This window comes from Mus pahari, chromosome 5 (assembly GCF_900095145.1).
Source record: "Mus pahari chromosome 5, PAHARI_EIJ_v1.1, whole genome shotgun sequence".
NCBI classification, from domain to species: domain Eukaryota; kingdom Metazoa; phylum Chordata; class Mammalia; order Rodentia; family Muridae; genus Mus; species Mus pahari.
The window spans coordinates 109,938,922-109,957,008 of NC_034594.1; the positions used below are offsets into that span (position 1 = coordinate 109,938,922).

General features: G+C 48.2%; 1 protein-coding gene across 4 annotated transcripts in view; it reads right to left on the reverse strand.

Annotated features, from left to right (window-relative positions):
• The window catches only part of Nav1 (neuron navigator 1), a 255,032-nt gene extending 240,965 nt beyond the window's left edge, over nt 1-14,067 (reverse strand). For all 4 annotated transcript variants that reach the window (XM_029538188.1, XM_029538187.1, XM_029538186.1 and 1 more), the window contains exon 1: nt 13,872-14,067. The gene's annotated coding sequence lies outside the window, so the exon portion shown is untranslated. The remainder of the gene's footprint in view (nt 1-13,871) is intronic.
• Nucleotides 14,068-18,087: the final 4,020 nt, after the last annotated feature.

Consider the following 18,087-nt stretch of genomic DNA (forward strand, 5'->3'; position numbering starts at 1 on the left):
AGACAGTTGTGAGCCACCATGTAGGTTCTGAAAACTGAATGTGGGTCCTCTGAAAGAACAGCCAGTGGTCTTAAGGCTGAGTTAGCCCTCCTGCCCTTGGTATCTTGATTTTAGACTTTCAGTTGCTGAAACCGTAAACTAATGAACTTCTTAGACTTGGGGATCTTGTTGTTTGTTTAGTTTTTTGAGACACTTTACAAAATAGCTTGCTTGTTTGTTTGTTTTTTTAAAGATTTATTTATTTATTATATGTAAGTACACTGTAGCTGTCTTCAGACACTCCAGAAGAGGAGTGTCAGATCTTGTTACGGATGGTTGTGAGCCACCATGCGGTTGCTGGGATTTGAACTCCGGACCTTTGGAAGAGCAGTCGGGTACTCTTACCCATTGAGCCATCTCACCAGCCCGCTTGTTTGTTTTTGAGGCAGTGTCTCACCATGTGACTCTGGCTGGCTTGAACTCCCTATGTAGCCTGCCTCTGTTGGGATTAAAGAATGCACTACTGGGCTGGAGAGATGGCTCAGTGGTTAAGAGCAATGACTGCTCCCAGCAACCACATGTTGGCTCACAACCATCCATGAGGAGATCTGACGACAGCTACAGTGTATTTACATATAATAAATAAATCTTAAAAAAAAAAAAAAAAGAACACACTACTGTAACTGGCTTTTCTTTTTCTTTTTAGATTTGCTTGTTGGGATTGGAAAGACATACATGTAAATAAAGACTTTATAAAAATCAAGACTATTCAGTTGTTATTTTATGTGTATGACTGTTCTTCTGCATGTATGTATGTATGTATGCATGTATGTATGTATGTATGTATGTATACTATCTGCCTGCCTGGGACCAGAAGAATACATTGGATTCCCTGAGACTAGTGTTCCAAGTGGGTGCTGGGAACCAAACTCAGGTCCTTAGCAAGCACAGCCAGAAATTTTAACCAATGAGCCATCCATCTTTCTAGCCCTGAAGAGACAGGGCTTTTCTATGTAGTCCAGGCTGGCCTCCAACTCTCTCTCTATCCTCCTGCCTCAGCCTCTGCATGTTGGGATTACAGGCATCACCATATACTGATGAACTTCTGCCACACAGGCAGCCACAGGACACCTAATATGCCACCAGCTTGGGAGAGGAGGTCTCTAAGAGAAAAGAAGCTTACATGAGCTGCACCAAGGGGTACAGACAAGAGGGTTCCACTCCTAGGCCAGTGATCCTCTAAAAGTACTGCTCCCGCTCTTGGCTCTCCAGCCATTTGTATCTCCCACAGGCCACAAGCGCTCCACCCTGCTGGGTCTTCTTTTGTGAAACCTTATCCGCCCTTCCTCTCCCAGAGGGGCTACCCAAGCTCAGAGCTTCCATAGCAGGAGTGTGGCAGTGGGTTTGTTGCTTCAGCTCCCCTTTTCCAGACCATTAGTCAACAACGTTGCTTTATCAGCTGCTCCCTGTGTATCAGACTCATGCTGAGTGCTGGGTTCCCAACTGAGCACAGTCAATGTAACCCCACCTGGGACAATACCCCTGTTAGCCAGCTTGCCCCCCCCCCCCCCCCCCCGTCTCCACCCTCTCCATCACCAACAGGACCCCGTCCTGCTCAGGTGCCTTTGTCTTTCACAGGCAGGGACAGACACTCCTGCCTGTTGACACGTGCCAGCTCAATACAGACCAGTGAACTTGGAGAAAAAACACTACCCCTCTACAGAGAATCTGCAGGTTCAAGGGTGGCTGCAATGTAGGAAAGAACAGAAGGTCACCATAGGAAGAAAAGATGGCCCAGAAGCAAAGTCAACAAGGACACATCTAGGATTTCTCTAAGGATTGCCACAGTCGCTTTTCCTCATCTCTCCTTTCGCCCTCCCTGAGTTGGGTTGCACTGAGTTGCCCAGGCTGGCCTCAAACTGACAGTGGAGCCCAGGCTTGCCTAGAAATTGTGATTCCCTTGACTTCACCCTCCCAAGTACAAAGACCATGGCCATCTCTCTACCGGTGTATCCGAGCCCTCGGAACCCTCACGGGTACCACAGTTGCCTGGTGTTGTAATTAAGGAATCTATAAATAAGCTGTGGTCCTTTCATATCAGAAAGGAAAAGACGCAAACGGCTGAGTGTGTTCACTCACGTCAGCAATCCCAGAATGCACGGAGACAAGCAGGGGGATTGCTACGAGTCTGAGCCGAGGCTGGATCACACTGTGAGACTGTGCAGAAACAACACAAACAACACAACACAACACAACACAAACTGAACCATACAGCTCAACGAGGATGCGTCTATCAAACTTGGCAGAATCGGAAAATTGCTTTTACCTCTAATTTATGCTCAGCTAAAACAGATTCAAACTAGAACATATTCCATTATTCATTCCTATGAAATTCATTAATAGACAAAACTAATTTATGGCAATACACATCAGCGAAGTGACACAGCTGTGGGGGGTGGTATCTACTGATGAAAAGGACGGGAGTGGCTCTTGGAGCAGTTCTGTGTCATCAAAAACACTTCAAACCAGACACTTAAGATCTGTTCACATGACTGTTTGTAAATTTTATTTTGATTAAAATGAAAATCAAATACAACAAAAAAGAGAGCGAGCACTTCCTTTTTATTTGTAAGGAAGTCTAGATTTTCAGAAGACTGCAGGGAACTGTGGGCTCCCATTTCCTTCTCTGAATCCTATTCAGAGGCCTATTCAGGACCCTGTCCAGGCTTGCCACAAAGATGCCAGTGGAAGAAAACAGAGCAGCAAGCTCAACCCTAGGACCCCTGAGCCTGGCTCTTTCCAGCTTTGTAAGGCAGAGCTCTGCCTCAGAGGCAACCAGGCAGAGAGTTCCCGGATGTCCCATTGTCATGGAGATGGACCCATCTGTCTTTTAGCCCACAAGCCTGGAGTTCACCAATTCAAATCTCCCACCTTTCCATATTCTTTGCCTCAGACACATCTGCGATCCCTCCTTCTGAAGCCCGTGCTATCTGTAATACTCAGAGACACAGACTGGACCAGATAATGGGCCAGCCTTGCCAAACAAAACCTTGGGCCACATTCATTTTACACACACACACACACACACACACACACACACACACACACACACACACTGCAGTCTGGGGCCCAGTGGGCTCAGAGGGATCATATATCTCAGAGCTGGCGCAGGACGTACCTCTCTGACCCCATGACAAGGTAACATTGTCCCACCACATGTCTGGTGTATAAATACCCTATTGGGAATAAATCCTCCCAAAAGAGTAACCTGAGGTGCTGGAGCTGCATGTCTGATGCAATGGTGACTTCGTTTTAGTTACTTTCCTGCCTGACACAGACCCTCTGTGGGCCAATTGTCAGTAAGTATAGAAACACGGGTCCCTGAACATGGGTCAGGGCCAATGGTCATAACCAACTTTCCCTTTGTACCAGAGCAACAGCTCCTCCCTAGAGCACCACACCAGAGGACCAGCTCCTCCCTAGANAGAGGACCAGCTCCTCCCTAGAGCACCACACCAGAGGACCAGCTCCTCCCTAGATCATCACACCAGAGGACCAGCTCCTCCCTAGAACACCACACCAGAGGACCAGCTCCTCCCTAGAGCACCACACCAGAGGACCAGCTCCTCCCTAGAGCACCACAATTCTGCAGATCAGCTAATGCCACAGTTGTCTTTTGGATAAGAAAACTGAAGGCTGGGGAAATGACAGGATCCCAAGTCAGGCCTGTCAAAGAGAGGCGGAGGAAGCAAGAGGTGGCCTCCAAGACTGCCAGGGAAGTCTGGATCCATGGCCTCCTGGGGGCTGAGAAGGGGGATGGACAGGCATTCCAGCCCCCTCCCCCACTTTGCCTCAGTTGAGTTTAAAGGTGACTTTGATCTCTGAGTAACCAATCTGTAAATGTTTTCTGAGCCCCTACTGTGTGCTGTCCATGTTCTCAGCCCTGCTCTGGCTTCACAGATCTCAGGCCATGCCCTGCCCATCACCCCAAACACGGAGGCCTTTGTCTAGGCTTGGGTGGGGGTGCAGAGAGGCCTCAGTGTCTGCAGCCAGATCAGTGGCAGTCCTTCTCAACCATGTCCCAAGGCCACCCGGCCAAGTGCTCACTGTCTAGATGTCTCTAGCAGCCTTGGATTTCTCTAAAGGCAAGAGGGAGGGGAACTGCCTCCGGTGGGGTGTGGTGTGGTGTGGTGTGGTGTGGTGTGGTGTGGTGTGGTGTGGTGGAGGGTGGTGGGGTGCAGTGGGGTGCGGTGGGGTGTGGTGGGGTGTGTTTGTGATGGCATTTAAAAGGGGATTGGGAGTAACCACAAGGCTGGACAGCATAGATCTGTAAAATGGGAATGGCCCACTTATTTGCCCTAAACTAGCTAAGCATTTTAGCAAAGAGATTTTAATGAGTTGTCAATCTGACATAGGCTTAACTTTATGTTATTCTCAATTCTGGTGAGAAAATAAGAAACAAATTTCAAAACACAACCCGTTTTTGCTGTTGCTTTGACTACCTGGGTTACAAGCGAGCAGGAAGAATAAAATCGGCAATATGATTGTGTGTGTGTGTATGTGTGTGTGTGTGTGTGTGTGTGTGTGTGTGTGTGTGTGTGTATTTTGAGACAAGTTTAGTACTTACAATGTAGTTCATGTTGGCCTGTTTTCACCATCTATAGAAAGGGGGTGTTTGTCCTGCCCAGTTCATAGGGCTGCTATGAACGAATGAATGAGCTGTGGGGGAGGGAGTTACCGGCCTCAGAGCATGCACTAGAGAGAACAGTGCACACCTACGGAAGGGCAGCGTTAGTAAAAGACAGAGAAAAGACAAGGCCGGAGAAAGGGCCGTGTCAGAAGGATGACATACATGCAGCTGAGGTCCACCCATCCTAGGACAGTGCTGGAGTGGTGTGTCTCAACAGTGCCCCAGAGACACCTTTGGGGCCCACACCCGTACCCCCACCCGTATCATACCCCTAACCCTACCCTCTGCTCCCAGGAAAGAAGCCCAGAGCCAAGGAACTTTACAGATGTGAGCAGCAGAAAAATATGTTACATGTTCTACAGTACAAAAATAAATTGTAAACTTGGCATTAATCAAGATTTCATTAAACACCTACAAAATGTCATGCATCAACAACATCCGCATTCAATTTTAGTTTTTATAAAATTTCATCATGTTTGAAAATAACCTTAAGTAAAAAAAAGTCTTCCAGGACAGCCAGGGCTATACAGAGAAACCCTGTCTCAAAAAAAAAAAAAAAAAAAAACTCATTTCCCAATAATGTTTGTTTATGTTCCGGGTTATGAAAAAGCAGACACTTTTAAGCAAACAATAAATGAAGTGCTCATGTTCAAATATTTTTAGAAGCAAAAAAATCCTTCAAGTATTTTACATCAAAATCATCATGGCTGGTGGGCTGTGTGGCATTGAGAGTGTCCTATTGAATATGCCATGGGCACTTCTGAGTAGTTGCCTGTGGGCACCCAGAGCTTCAGAATGCCCTCTCCAGCCCAGCTCAGTATGGCAGGGAAGTCTCTAGACCAGACCTGTGTCCCCCCTCTCCTTTCTGCAATTTAAAATCAGAAACAAACCCAAAGCGGGCTGTTGCCACACCATGGGAGATTCCCATTAGAACAAACTTTTCAACAGCAAGCAGTAGGTTCTTGGCCTGACTCCTCCTAACCCTGTCCCATTGCCTAAACCATTTTCTGTCTTTAGCTCTTTGGCTACTCACCTGCCTGAACTTTTGATGATATACAAATCATTCTAATTCACGTTGTGCCAACGTTAGTCGGTGTCTCTCATTCTCAGTCCAAAAGAATGAAAACAGATGCTTACACTAACGCTCGTGACCGAGCATTCCACCTGACCTAGAGGAGAGGCTAGTGACTGTCACCTGGCCCTTCCATGAATACACTATCATTTTCTCCTGTACTTATGGCCTGGTGTGCAGCAGGAAAAGTAATAATGGCTCACACACAGGCACCTTGGATGACTCTCTGACTGTGACTTCTTTACCAGTAAAATGCCTCCATTAGTTATTGTAAAGATTGAACTGAGTGATATAAATTAAAGCATTTCTCAGCTGAGCATGACTATAGTATCAGCTACTGAAGAGGCTGGGGTGGGGCTGGGGGGTGGAGTGAATCACTCAAGTTCAAAGCTTACTAGCCTATATAGTAAGAAACTATCTAAAGCAATCAAGTGCTCTTCATCCAGGATATCATGATCCCAATCAAAAAGACCCTGGCCCTCCTTCCAGGAGATAAATCTTCAATTCAGGCCTCAACACAGCAGCCAGCGCTATTAAGGAAAAAAAAAAAAAAAAAAGAGCAGCCCTCTATGTGGTTGGAGAACAACCTGGGAATTCGATATGGCCCATATTTTAACTAATTCTGTTAGATCCAGTTTTACTGGGTATGATTAAGGCACAGTAAGTATGTAAGAGAATGTCTCTGCTCTTAGGAAACACAGTTAACTAAGGGTTTGAGTGTCATGATGCCAACAATTATTCTCAAATGGCTCTGTATATATTCTTAAACAGTAGATGTCTAAATTTACTTGACAATGACACTTTGTTTTATTGCTCTCTCTCTACACACACACACACACACACACACACACACACACACACACACGTCTCTAAAAGGTTCCTCCGCCTTCCTCCCATAAAAAAGAGGAAGAGGGTACAGATGGTAAAATGTAAGAACAGCAATGAAATGCTCGCTGCACAACCCTTCTCTACTGGTTTGAAAGTTTTCTAACAAAACCTTGCTGGGGAAAGTGTCTGGAAGAGCAGGTTGATCGTGTCCCAGTGCCCTTCCCTGGCACCCTGAGGACCCAGCCTCCACCCAGAACAGGGGTGAGCATCATGGCTGACCTCTTAAAGCTCCCAAGTAGAGCTCACAGTGCCCAGAAGGCTGTACAGGGCTCAGTGGTCTGGGGGCCAACAGATATCCGGTGAGAACATCTAGGTCCCCAACACAATCAAGCCCCTCCAATGCTTTGGGCAAGAAAAGCCAGTCGACTTCACAGAACCACCCAAGGAGAGACGGGGACGCAGCTGCCATGCTACCATCCTGGCTGGGCACCCTCTACTGTGTGTCTCCTCAGCTGCCTCTCCTTTGTTCAAGGCGAGCAAGAAGAGAACAGTTGGCGTCTTGGCACCACCAGGAACCTTGTTTCTCCTTTCCAGTCAACTTAATTATCTGCACCAATGAGCTGGGAAAACAGGCACTGGGAATTGACTCTGGCAATAATTTATTGAATATCCAGTCTATGCTAGCCTTGAAGTCTACTCCTGCACGTTAGATAACGCCAAAAGAAAATGAGCAGAAGATACAGTAAGACTTTTTGTTGCTTTAGGCTCTTTTATCCTTTCTCAGGGAGCCTAAATCTCAGGTTTCCAATCTGAAATTGGGGAGGGGCAGGCGTAAAAATCCTACTTTGCCAACTAGATTGTACCAGGTAAACTGCCTACAGATCAGTAGGTACATACCAGGAAACTCATAAATTAATTGCTGCTTTTCTGGACACAAGTTGGGGTGAACTGTAGCTTGTTCCAAGGGGGCCAAGTAGACTGAGGAAGGAGAGGGGGAAGAAGAATCTTCAATTATTGAACACACACCTTTACCATAGACTCAAGTCACGCAGTCACTCCCTAGCTGTTTCCCACAAACTTGGCACTTTTGAGAGCTTCTCTGTGTGGTGTGTGCAACCACACTCAGGGTAAGGGTGGCAGCTGAGCTCAGGAGATCTGGGACTGTCCCATGAGTTAGATATTCTCATCCCACTTTTTATGGAGAAGAAACCGAGTCTCTAACGGGTCCTGTAGCCTGCCTAAGATGATATGAAAGTAATGGCGTAAATGTGGAGGCTGTAATTTCAAATTCAATATTTGCTGGACACTCATGTTTGTTGCCCTTTACACACTAAGTCAAGATATAAAGTGTAACTCCGAGGCTGGCTCAGAATATCATATCATATGTGCTCCCTGACAACACACCAAGTGATGAAAGGAAGAGAGTGGGGGCCAGGGTAGCTATTTTCAAACAGTAGAAAGGCAGCAATTACATTCGTCCTGCGTGGCTCGATTTAGGGGTGCATTTTGATGATACTAATACTGTGGCGTTTTCCAAGAGGTAAAGGTCACAACCACAACATTTTTAATATGAGGGGAACTCCGAAAGCAGAACCGCGAATAGGAAATAAGTTGATTTCGGTGTTGTTAGGAGTTCCCTGGTAACAGAGGTGTCTCTGGATGAGCACTAGAAGGGAGATTTTATGGGGGGTGAGACTACATAATTAATGCTCTTTTCAACTTTGAAAGCATTCATTCTATGGAAGTTGCCATTTACCGTGTTTGTAAATAGATTTTAAAATTAGTAACGGGATGTAAAGTGGGTCAGTCCTGTGGAGCAGATGAGAGGGAACAGCTTCCCTGGAAGCTGTGATCGGTCAAAGGGTCCAGCCAGTAAACCAGCCCATCCAGTGGTAGAGCCAACCCTCACACAGCATTAGAATTACCAAGGGAGATTTATTCTAAACGACAGGTACTGAAGCCATAGTCCAAACTAACTGAAGCTACGTCTCCGGGGATGGTCCGAAGATCAGTAATGTTTAAAAGGTCTCCCGGATGAAGTAAAGAGAAAAGCAACACGAACTAGAGGACAGGAAGGTCACACTGGGCTTTGGATTAGCCACACATCATCAGCTTGTGTCCAATCTCAGCAGTCATATCCAGACTGAGAGACGTTTTTGGGAGACTAAAAGACAAGAAAAAAGAATGTTTTAGCCCTGTCATTCTTTTTTTTTTTTTTTTTTTTTTGTTTGGTTTTTCTCTGTATAGCCCTGGCTGTCCTGGAACTCACTCTGTAGACCAGGCTGGCCTCGAACTCAGAAATCCGCCTGCCTCTGTCTCCCGAGTGCTGGGATTAAAGGCGTGTGCCACCATGCCCAGCTAGCCCTGTCATTCTTAAAGAAGTGTTCACAAATTTATAGATATGAAAACATGTAATTTTGGTTGCCAAAAGATGGGAGGAGGGGAATGAAGGTTCTATTCATTATTTAGTTTTATTTATTTGTGGGATTATTTTTTAAATAGATTTATATATTTACTTATTTCATATATGTGAGTACACTGTCTCTGTCTTCAGACACACCAGAAGAGGCATCAGATCCCATTACAGATGGTTGTGAGCCACCACGAGGTTGCTGGGAATTGAACTCAGGACCTCTGGAAGAGCAGTCAGTGCTCTTAACCGCTGAGCCACCTCTTCAGCCCCCTACTTGTGGGATTTTTGAGATAGAGGCTTGCTATACAACCCTGACAGGACTCAACCTCCATCTCCTCCTGCATTGCCTTCTATGCCTTCTATGCCTTCTACATACTGGGATCACAGCCTGGGCCGACACACCCAGTTGGGAGTTAATCTTTAATAGGTAGCTTTTAGGTTAGGAGGATTAAGAAGCTTTAGAGATAGCTAGTGTTGGTGATTACCAAACAATATGCAGCATCTAATTCCACTAAACCGTACATTGACAAGTGGCTAAAAATGCTGGGTATGGTGGCACAAGTTTGTAATTGCTAGCACTTGGGAGGTTAGAGCAGAGGAATCAGATCTTGTGGCCAGTTTGTATTATACTGTCTTTTTTTTTTTTTTTTTTTAAGATTTATTTATTTATTTATTTTACATATATAAGTACACTATAGTCAGACACACCAGAAGAGGGCATCAGATCCCATTTCAGATGGTTGTGAATCACCATGTGGTTGTTGGGAATTGAACTCAGGACCTCTGGAAGAGCAGTCAGTGCTCTTAACCACTGAGTCATATCTCCAGGCTCATTATACTGTCTTTTTATTCTTTGTCTTTAAAAAAGTTGTTAATTCAGGCTTGGTGGCCACACCTTTAATCTCAACACTCAGGAGGCAGAGGCAGGCATATCTCTGTGAGTTTGATCGAGTCTTTACAGAGAGTTCCAGGAAAGTCAGGGTTATAGAGAGAGAGACTATGTCCCAAAAGAAAAAAAAAAGTTTGTAAATGGGTAAATTTTCTGTTATATATATTTTCCCATGATAAAAATTTTCTTTCAGCATTTCAAGCACAATTATAAAGAAAAATATAATTAGCACCATCCCACCCAGGTCCACGAATTGCAGATTATTGAAAAAGAAAAAGAAAACTTCCAGCATCATTTATCCCAGAATGCAAAGGTGGCTTTAGTGAAGGAAGCACAGCGCATGAGCAACATGAAGGGAGAAAAGATGTCACATGGTTCATGAAGAAAAGAGCACTTGGTACAATACAGCATCCTTTCACACACACACAAAAAAAATTAGAAATTATAAATAGAAGTGAATCCTTACCAGATGATAAAAGGCAAAGATGAGACGCCCATGGCTCACATTGTATTAGGTAGTGAAAGACACAAAGCTCTTCTCTAAGATGGAGAATAAGAGGGGGATGGATGCCTGCTGTCTCTGAGGCTACTCAGTGTACTGAAAGTTACAGCCCAAGCAATTGGCTAGGAAGGAAAGCCCCTACCTAAACCAAAGTGGAAGAAGTAAAACTACCTTTATTCCTAGCTGCTGTGGCCTTAGATACAGAAGATTCCAAATTCAGACACAAAAAAACACTCCCGGGGAAAATTCAGCAGGTTATAAGATCGGCATACACACATACCGGCAGCGGACAATCCAGAAAGGAAATTAAGAAACAAATCCATTTAGGAAAGCTTTCAGAACATCAGAGGACTGGCCATCAGAATAGCCTTGTAGTCCTTTGAAGTGGAAACATCTTGTTATTAACAGTCCTCGGTGAGGCGCATGCACCAGTGCCCCTGATTTCTCATGCATATTAGTACATCGCATATTAAAATTAAATAGAGCAAATAGATTTGATGAGGGTGGTAGAGGGGGCCCCACAGGCGTGCTCAGATCCATGAGCCATCCGGCCTCCCTTCTTGTCTCAGGAGTCACAGGAAGCTGGGAAGCAAACTCCCAGACCCCTTGGAGGAAACTAAGCCTGAGTCAGCCTCAGCCTCCCTAGGAGATTAGGCCCAAGCAACTGAAGAGGGTGTTTCCACTTAAAAAGTCAGTAATGCTCTGTGTGTGTGTGTGTGTGTGTTTATTAAAAAGGAACTTTTAAAAAGGAAAGAAAAGGAAACTAAAAATATTTTTAATTATTTCTGTGTGTGTATATGAACGTGAGCATGTGTGAGTGTGTGTGTGTGTGTGTGTGTGTGTGTAAGGGACTAGAGGCCAGCAAGATGAAGTGTTTGCCAAGTATTGCCACACTTCTTAGATCCCAGTGTTCCACAGAAGAGCGGGTGGCTGGAGACAGCCCTTCTTCCCTCTTCCTGGGTTTCTGCTTCTCTCTTTCCTGCTAACAGCTCAGGACTGTCTGCTGAGATCTGTGCATGCAAATACTGCAGACAAAGAGCTCTACCTACAAGGTGGCAATTTACTAAGGAGACTCAACTTCTCTAGAGAGAGGAGGCTTGAGCTCCTCTCATGGAAGGGCGGGCTCTGCAGCACCACAGCTGTGTAGCCAGAAGCCCAGCCCTTCCTTCAGGAGGCCCGAAGTCTGGGCTGAAGGGAAGGGAGCGGGCTTGGGCTGAGACACAGAGGTTCTTTTAAAATGCTAGTCTGTGACAAACCCTGTAAAGAGTCAGAAGTACTTTAAAAGAGAGAGAAGTCACATCAACTAAAAAATGGAAGGATGAAAGATGAGCAGGCTTGAAAAAGATGCTTCCATGCTTCCTGGAACTCTTTCCTACTGGGCCAAGATGGCGCTGAGGACCGACCGGGCTGTAGCTTGGTCGGGTGCACACAGCTTAGTACGCTTGAGGCCTTGGAGTTTGGAAATTGTTCACATGAAGTTGAGGTAGGAGACAGATTAGGCAAGGTCCAGGACAAAGGGTGTTTCCTCAGGCCAAGACGCACCAGGGCCACCAGATACCCAAACCTAGACTCTCAAAGAATGCATAGCCTGCCTGTCATTTGCATGAAATGGAGGGTGAGCTCTGGGTGCCATGAAGATTTCCCTCCCAGCTTCATTAAGTTGGCAAATATTTATAAAGCGCTTACTATCTGCTGGTCAGATCCAGTGACAGGGGAAGGAAAGCTTGTGTGAGGATTCTTGCTTGTCTAAAATCCAAAGCAGAATCAAAGGCCTGCCCCCCCCCAACCCCTGGGGAGTTAAGACCAGCCCTCTGGAAGCCTCAGATAAGCAACAGCCCCCTTACCTGGCAACCTCAGGTAAAGGTCCCTGGAGGCTCACCCGGAGCCGGGGGTGGGGGTGGGGGAGGGGGTGGGGGTTGGGGGGTGGGGGGGTGGGAATGTCTATTCTTCCAGCAGTTTCTCTCTTTCTGGATCAACTTTATGAACATGAGGACCAGAGCAAGGAAGGCAAAGAACTATTCTCGCATCCAAACTCCACAGCACAGAACGGAAGGAGGAACTACAGGCTGACAGGGAATTGATCTAGAATCCTCCCCTGTGTAAAGCACATCTCAGGAGACATCCTGATTGCTGCAGTTCCCTTCCTAGGGTAAAAAGATGCGCCAACCAAAGCAGGATGGAAACAGTCAGTAAGACGGAGGAATGGGTATCTTTGTCCTGAGGGAAGAAGCCAAGGTCTCTGGAGTGACCATCTGCGGGAAGTCCCCCTACCGCATCACGAGTGACAGCGGTGCCAAAGGTCCAAGGATTTAAATAGGAGACAGTGCAAAAGTCTGTATGAGCCCACAGACTTTGCCGGGAGAACTGGCCACAGGCTTCTTAGCATTGAATTTGAACCAGCCAATGGTATCTCAATGGCTGAAACAGGAAGCCAGATAAACAGTGTGTTATCGAGGGGGGATCCAGCACTTCCCTTAAGCCGGCGCCAGCTGCGCTCTCCGACGTCCTAACAAAGTCCCATTGAGTCACCAGCTGATTTTCCTGTGTTCAGCTCTGGGGGGACAAGGGACTCTCTTTGCTGGATGGGCATTACTCTAGTGCACTGCCCGAGCCACTCACCACTCAGGTCCGCCCCAGTTCCTTCCTGCCCTTTATGCCATCAGCAGACTTGGTCAGCTCTCTGTCCTATGGTCAGTTTTGGTAGAGTCTGAAGATTAAAAGGGACCACAAAAAACCCAGGCACCGCACCCGCACACTCAGGTGAGCCTCTCTCACATTTTCACAACTTCTCTTTTCTCCTCGCTCCTTTCTCCCCCGGGATGCTCTTTCTGCTCCCAGACGTCCTGGGTAAGCGCCAGAAGAAACAGCCTTGAAGAGGGCGCTTCTCAGCGTATCCCTCGTGCAGGGGGATGGTAGTGGTGGCGGGGCAGTGCATATTTTCTGGACCAGCCTAGCCAGGTCACCTGCCCCTGCTGTTCCTTTAGCTCCTCCAGGGATGTTGGAAGAGTTAAGTAGCTGCTTCAGAGGGTGTGGTGGTGGTGGTCTGACTTGACTATGTCAGGATCTCTGTCTCTGTCTGTCTCTGTCTCTCTGTTTCTCTCTCTCTGTCTGTCTCTGTCTCTCTGTCTCTGTCTCTGTCTCTGTGTGTGTGTGTGTGTGTGTGTGTGTGTGTGTGTGTGTAATAACACAGCATTTCGTGCCTTTGATTGCTGGAACTTAGAGCACTTTAAATGACAGGTATTTCTTAGGAAGGGAAACTGAAGCACAGAGGGTTGGAATTAGATGGTCACATTGTTAACCCTAGAACAGACGCAAGGTCCAGCCGCAGCGTAGGCACTCGGGCGAAGCCACTAACATCCCGGTTATTATCCCGCGCTTCTCCTGCGCCAGCCCGCAGCCTCCCTCCGGCATCAGACTCTCCTCCCTCGGGCTGACTCCAGCCCCTCCAAGTGCAGAGCTCAGCGCCGCCGCCGCGACCGACCCGTGCGGGCCACTCACCGGAGCGCTTCAGGTCCCGGGTTGTGGGTCCGCGCTGTCGCCGCGCAGAGTCGCGCATCGCCCGAGCAGCGCAGTGCCGGGCGTCCTGTCCTCGCGATCAGAAAGTTTCCCGGGGGTTCCCGGGGCCCAGCCGGCTCCCCGCGCGAATTTCAGCCCGCGCTGCGCACTCCGGCCTCCAGCCTCTCACTAGGGCGGCCGCGGGCTCCCGCTCCACTACGAGAAGGAGGCGGCATCCTGAACAAAGTGCCGTCCCCCGGGCCGGGCGGCCGGGGGCGGAGCCTGGTGACCCGCTGCCCTAGGCACACGCCGGCTGCCTCGGCGAAGGGCCGAGCCGGGAGCGCCCGCGACTGGGGGGGTGGGCGGGAGGGGAGGCCCGGCTGCGGATCGCCCTCGCTTTCCTCCCTGCACTGTGCCAGCTTAACCCGCAGAGGGGCGGAGGCATGGGTCCCTTCCAGACTTTGTCATTGGAAAGCTATTCCCGTAACCCTTTCCTGCGTTAGCCTTCCTGCCCCGCCTCCCCAGCCGGCCGGCCGCAGAAAGGCGGCTGCTGCGTGGCGGGGGCTACGCCGGGCGTTGTCAGGACAGGAAGCCTTAGCACAATTGAGCCTTTCCTTTACCGAAGGACCAGCTACCATCACTTCCAGAAGAGGTCCTCCGGCCCAAGTCCTCTAACTACTTCAGTTGTTCCAGAGAAAGGTGCAGATGGATCCATGAGAGTCCTAACCTGCTTCTGGAACCTCCCATCCATTTCTGCCCACTTTGGAACCCGGCAAGGGTCATGCTGTTTGATCTGGGACCCTTGGGTGAGAGGTAACGGGAAGTCCCGGAAGTTATCTAGCAAATAGTAGAGGTTTGGTTAGCCAACTTTGCCCACCTTTCTGATCCCCACGCGGCCCACCCTTCTTCCAGAGAAGTGGGAGGAGGAGGAAGAGAGGGGAAATGACAAGACCGTACCCACATCTTGTGCAACTAGTGCTGAGACGAGAGTGAGCTTAGGGCGCCTGCCTCCTGACCTGGGGGCTTCCAGGCTGCAGCAAGCACACAGATAGAAATATGGTGGACTATGCTCCTAGCTCAGGCTCCAAAGCTCGGTGTGAGAGGGAACACCTGCCACCAGGGACTCAGCACGTGAGGACTTAACCTTCTCCCAGCTTCAGCCAACCATCAGGAAGACGGATTTATTTTCAAGGTGCCGGGGTTGGTGGTTGGGAAAGGAAGCAAAATGCCAATGCCCTGATCTGGGAATAGGCAGGATTAGAACCCCGAACCCTTGTCTACCTAGTCACTCAGAGTCATAGGATAAGGGGAAGTGGACAGTAGGCAGGGGCCTTCCCTGATAGTCAGGGAAATGGCTTTAATAAAATATTTGTCAGAGAATGCACATTGTCCTTTGGAGGGGATGAGGGGGCTGCAGATTAATGCCTGTGATGAGCCTCTTGCTCTAAAGGTGTGGGCACACACTCCAAGTCTGCTGCCACGGGATCTAACGAGTTCTTTTACCTCTGGCTTCCTCGGTTTCCTTCGATGGTAGGTCTTGTCCTGTAATGTTGCCGAACGGATTGAAGGAGGTAACGCAGGTGACGTGCTTGTGCCTGACCATAGTACTTCCTCAATAAACAGTTTTAAGAGACTGCATTTAACTTAACACGCACCGGTTGGAATCCTCGTACTTTTCAGAGTCCCCACAGCCTGCACAGGGGCTCCTTATCTTAAGAAGACATCACTGCATATGGGTGGCACACACCTGTAGTCTCAGCACTCAGGAGGCTAAGGCACAGGGATCATGAGTTTGACACCAACTTGGGTTACACAGAGGGGCTACCTTTCCCTGGTGCTCACCGAATAGGGCTGCCTAGGTTTCTTGACCCTGAAGTCCCAAGGACAAAAGACTGTGGGAGTCATACAAGTGAGCATCAGAAGCTGAACTGCCCACTGACACAGAGAAAATGAGCACGCGGGACCCTTGCAGCCACACTGGTAATGTCAACATGACATCACTCCTTGGGTACTTCCCAGAGTGAAAAGGAAGGCCAATGCGATACTTTTGTGAGATTTCCGTCTCATGTTTAGATCAACATTTCTCTCCTGTGACCCCTCCCCCAACACCACTCTATTCCGAATGCCTCAAGCACACATCTCCAACAGTGAACTTGAGTTTGTGGGTAAACACAGGAGGGTGTCCATGGCTGTGAAAGAGAAATAAGGGACCCAGTCTTGTTGGGGTAACAGGCAGGGTGTGTGAAGGCTAATGAGATGTGCCATAGGTGAAAATGTCAGAGAGAAACAGGCAGGAGCCAGTATGGACAGAGTTCTCTTTGGAGAAGAGGCAGGGTCCTACCCATGAGTGGCCTCTGCCAAGTGCCTACCTTGTGAGTGGCTTTTGTCTGAACACAGCGATGATTCAGTTGCTCAGAATCAAACAAATGGATTTTCCTTAAATATGAAAATCAATGAGAGGTAAAGACCAGGGCTGCAGATGGGGTCAGATGGAAGGAGCCAGAAGGAGGCTGGGGGTGGGGGTGGGGAGTGGGGAGGGAGCAGATTGGTTGGTGAAGGGTAGGAGAGTGAATCAGGTCCTTGGGGGGGGGAACCTACTCATGGCCACCATTTCCATAATGGAGAAGGTGCCTTCCAGGACTGCTGACCCCACTAAGGCAGGTCCCTTCTCTGTCCTCTGCTGCTGTGCACCAGTTCTGCCTCAGGGCAGCTTGTTAACAAGAGGATTAATGTCAATGTGACAAACAGGGTTTTAAAAATAGCCCAAGGAGTTTGTGCTCAGCCTATAGAGTCCCAGACCTGGCCTGAGATGAGATCATTGGAAGCCCCAGAAAGCATAGGTCTGCCACAGCCTGATTGCTTTGTAGGGTGGGGTAGATCTTTTCTTCCAATACTGAGCTCTGTAGGCCAGTGTTCAATTGTCCTGCCACTGGGGTCACCCGATGTGAGACTTTGGGCATTTGAATAGAATCATGGCCTCTGCACTCCCTGTGGCCCATAACAGGTCAGTCTTGACCCTCCTTGCTTCTTTCAGGGTTCGTAGAGCTGTTTGCAGGGAACTGGGCAAGGATATGAAGACAGTATGTGGCTTCATTTTCCTCAGCAAGAAACAAACATTGTTAGTGCTCTTGAGGTGGAGTCCAGGGACCTTCTGACTTCCTCCTCTGAAGCCAGTGGAAAAACACTGTGCCTGGCTGCAGAGGACATGATTCCCTCCGCGCCTGGCCGGTGCCACTTACAGAAGTACAGCACCTCAGTGAAAGTGGGTATCCACCCGGGGGACATCAGTACACACTACCAAGGCTGTGGTATCAGTGAGATCATAGAAGGGGGTGTGGCTTAGACAGAACCACTCAAACATAAGCAGAAGTGCAGTAATCATACAGAAAGTACCCAGTCATACCCAGCCCTGCCCCACCCACACCAGATCATGCCCAGCTCCTAGCCCTGCACTGGGTCTCCCCAACCCTCCCAACCCCTCACTTCACTGTTTCTGGCCTCAGTGCTGCGAAGTATATTTTTTTTTGAGAAATAGAAGTCTGTCCATGCATAACCATGTCCTCTCTACTTGGTTCATTAGCCAGCAAGGGGCTTCTGCTCGAGCCAGAATGCTTTGCCCCTGCCCTGTCCTTGGCCACCCTGACCTCGTGCTGCTGGCCCTGGGTCCTGCTTTTAACGCTGATTGCTGGAGTGAACAAGGGCCTGAGAGGAACAGTCTGTGGGGAAAGCTGGCATAGCAATGAACGTTTTACAAGAGCCAGCAAGTCACTGCCTTATCGGGAAGATGAGCTGCTCCCTCTTACCAGGAAGTAAGATGTGTGGAGAGCCAGTGTTTTTCCAAAGATGGCCTTTGAAGAGGAGTGTTCCTTTAAGGGCCAGGAAAGTAGGAGTGAGGCTAGTGGAGAGAAACTGGGCCCCTTTAAGAAGCCTGGCTCTGGCAGGTTTTGCAGTCCTGGAGGTAATAAGAGTGTCCACTTATATGCACTTGCTGGGTGTCTATAGCTACTTTAAGCACTCAATCTACACCAAGCCATATCATAACAAGCCTATATAATAAACATCAGCGGGTTTTTTTTTTTTGCTTTTTATCAAAAAGTCTTGAAGTTTCATTTTTTAAAAAAATGTGTTTGTGTGTGCAAGTGTATATGTGTTCAGTGTATGTAGGAGGCATGTGTGCAAGTGTGTGTGTGTTCAGTGTGTGTAGGAGGCATGTGTGCAA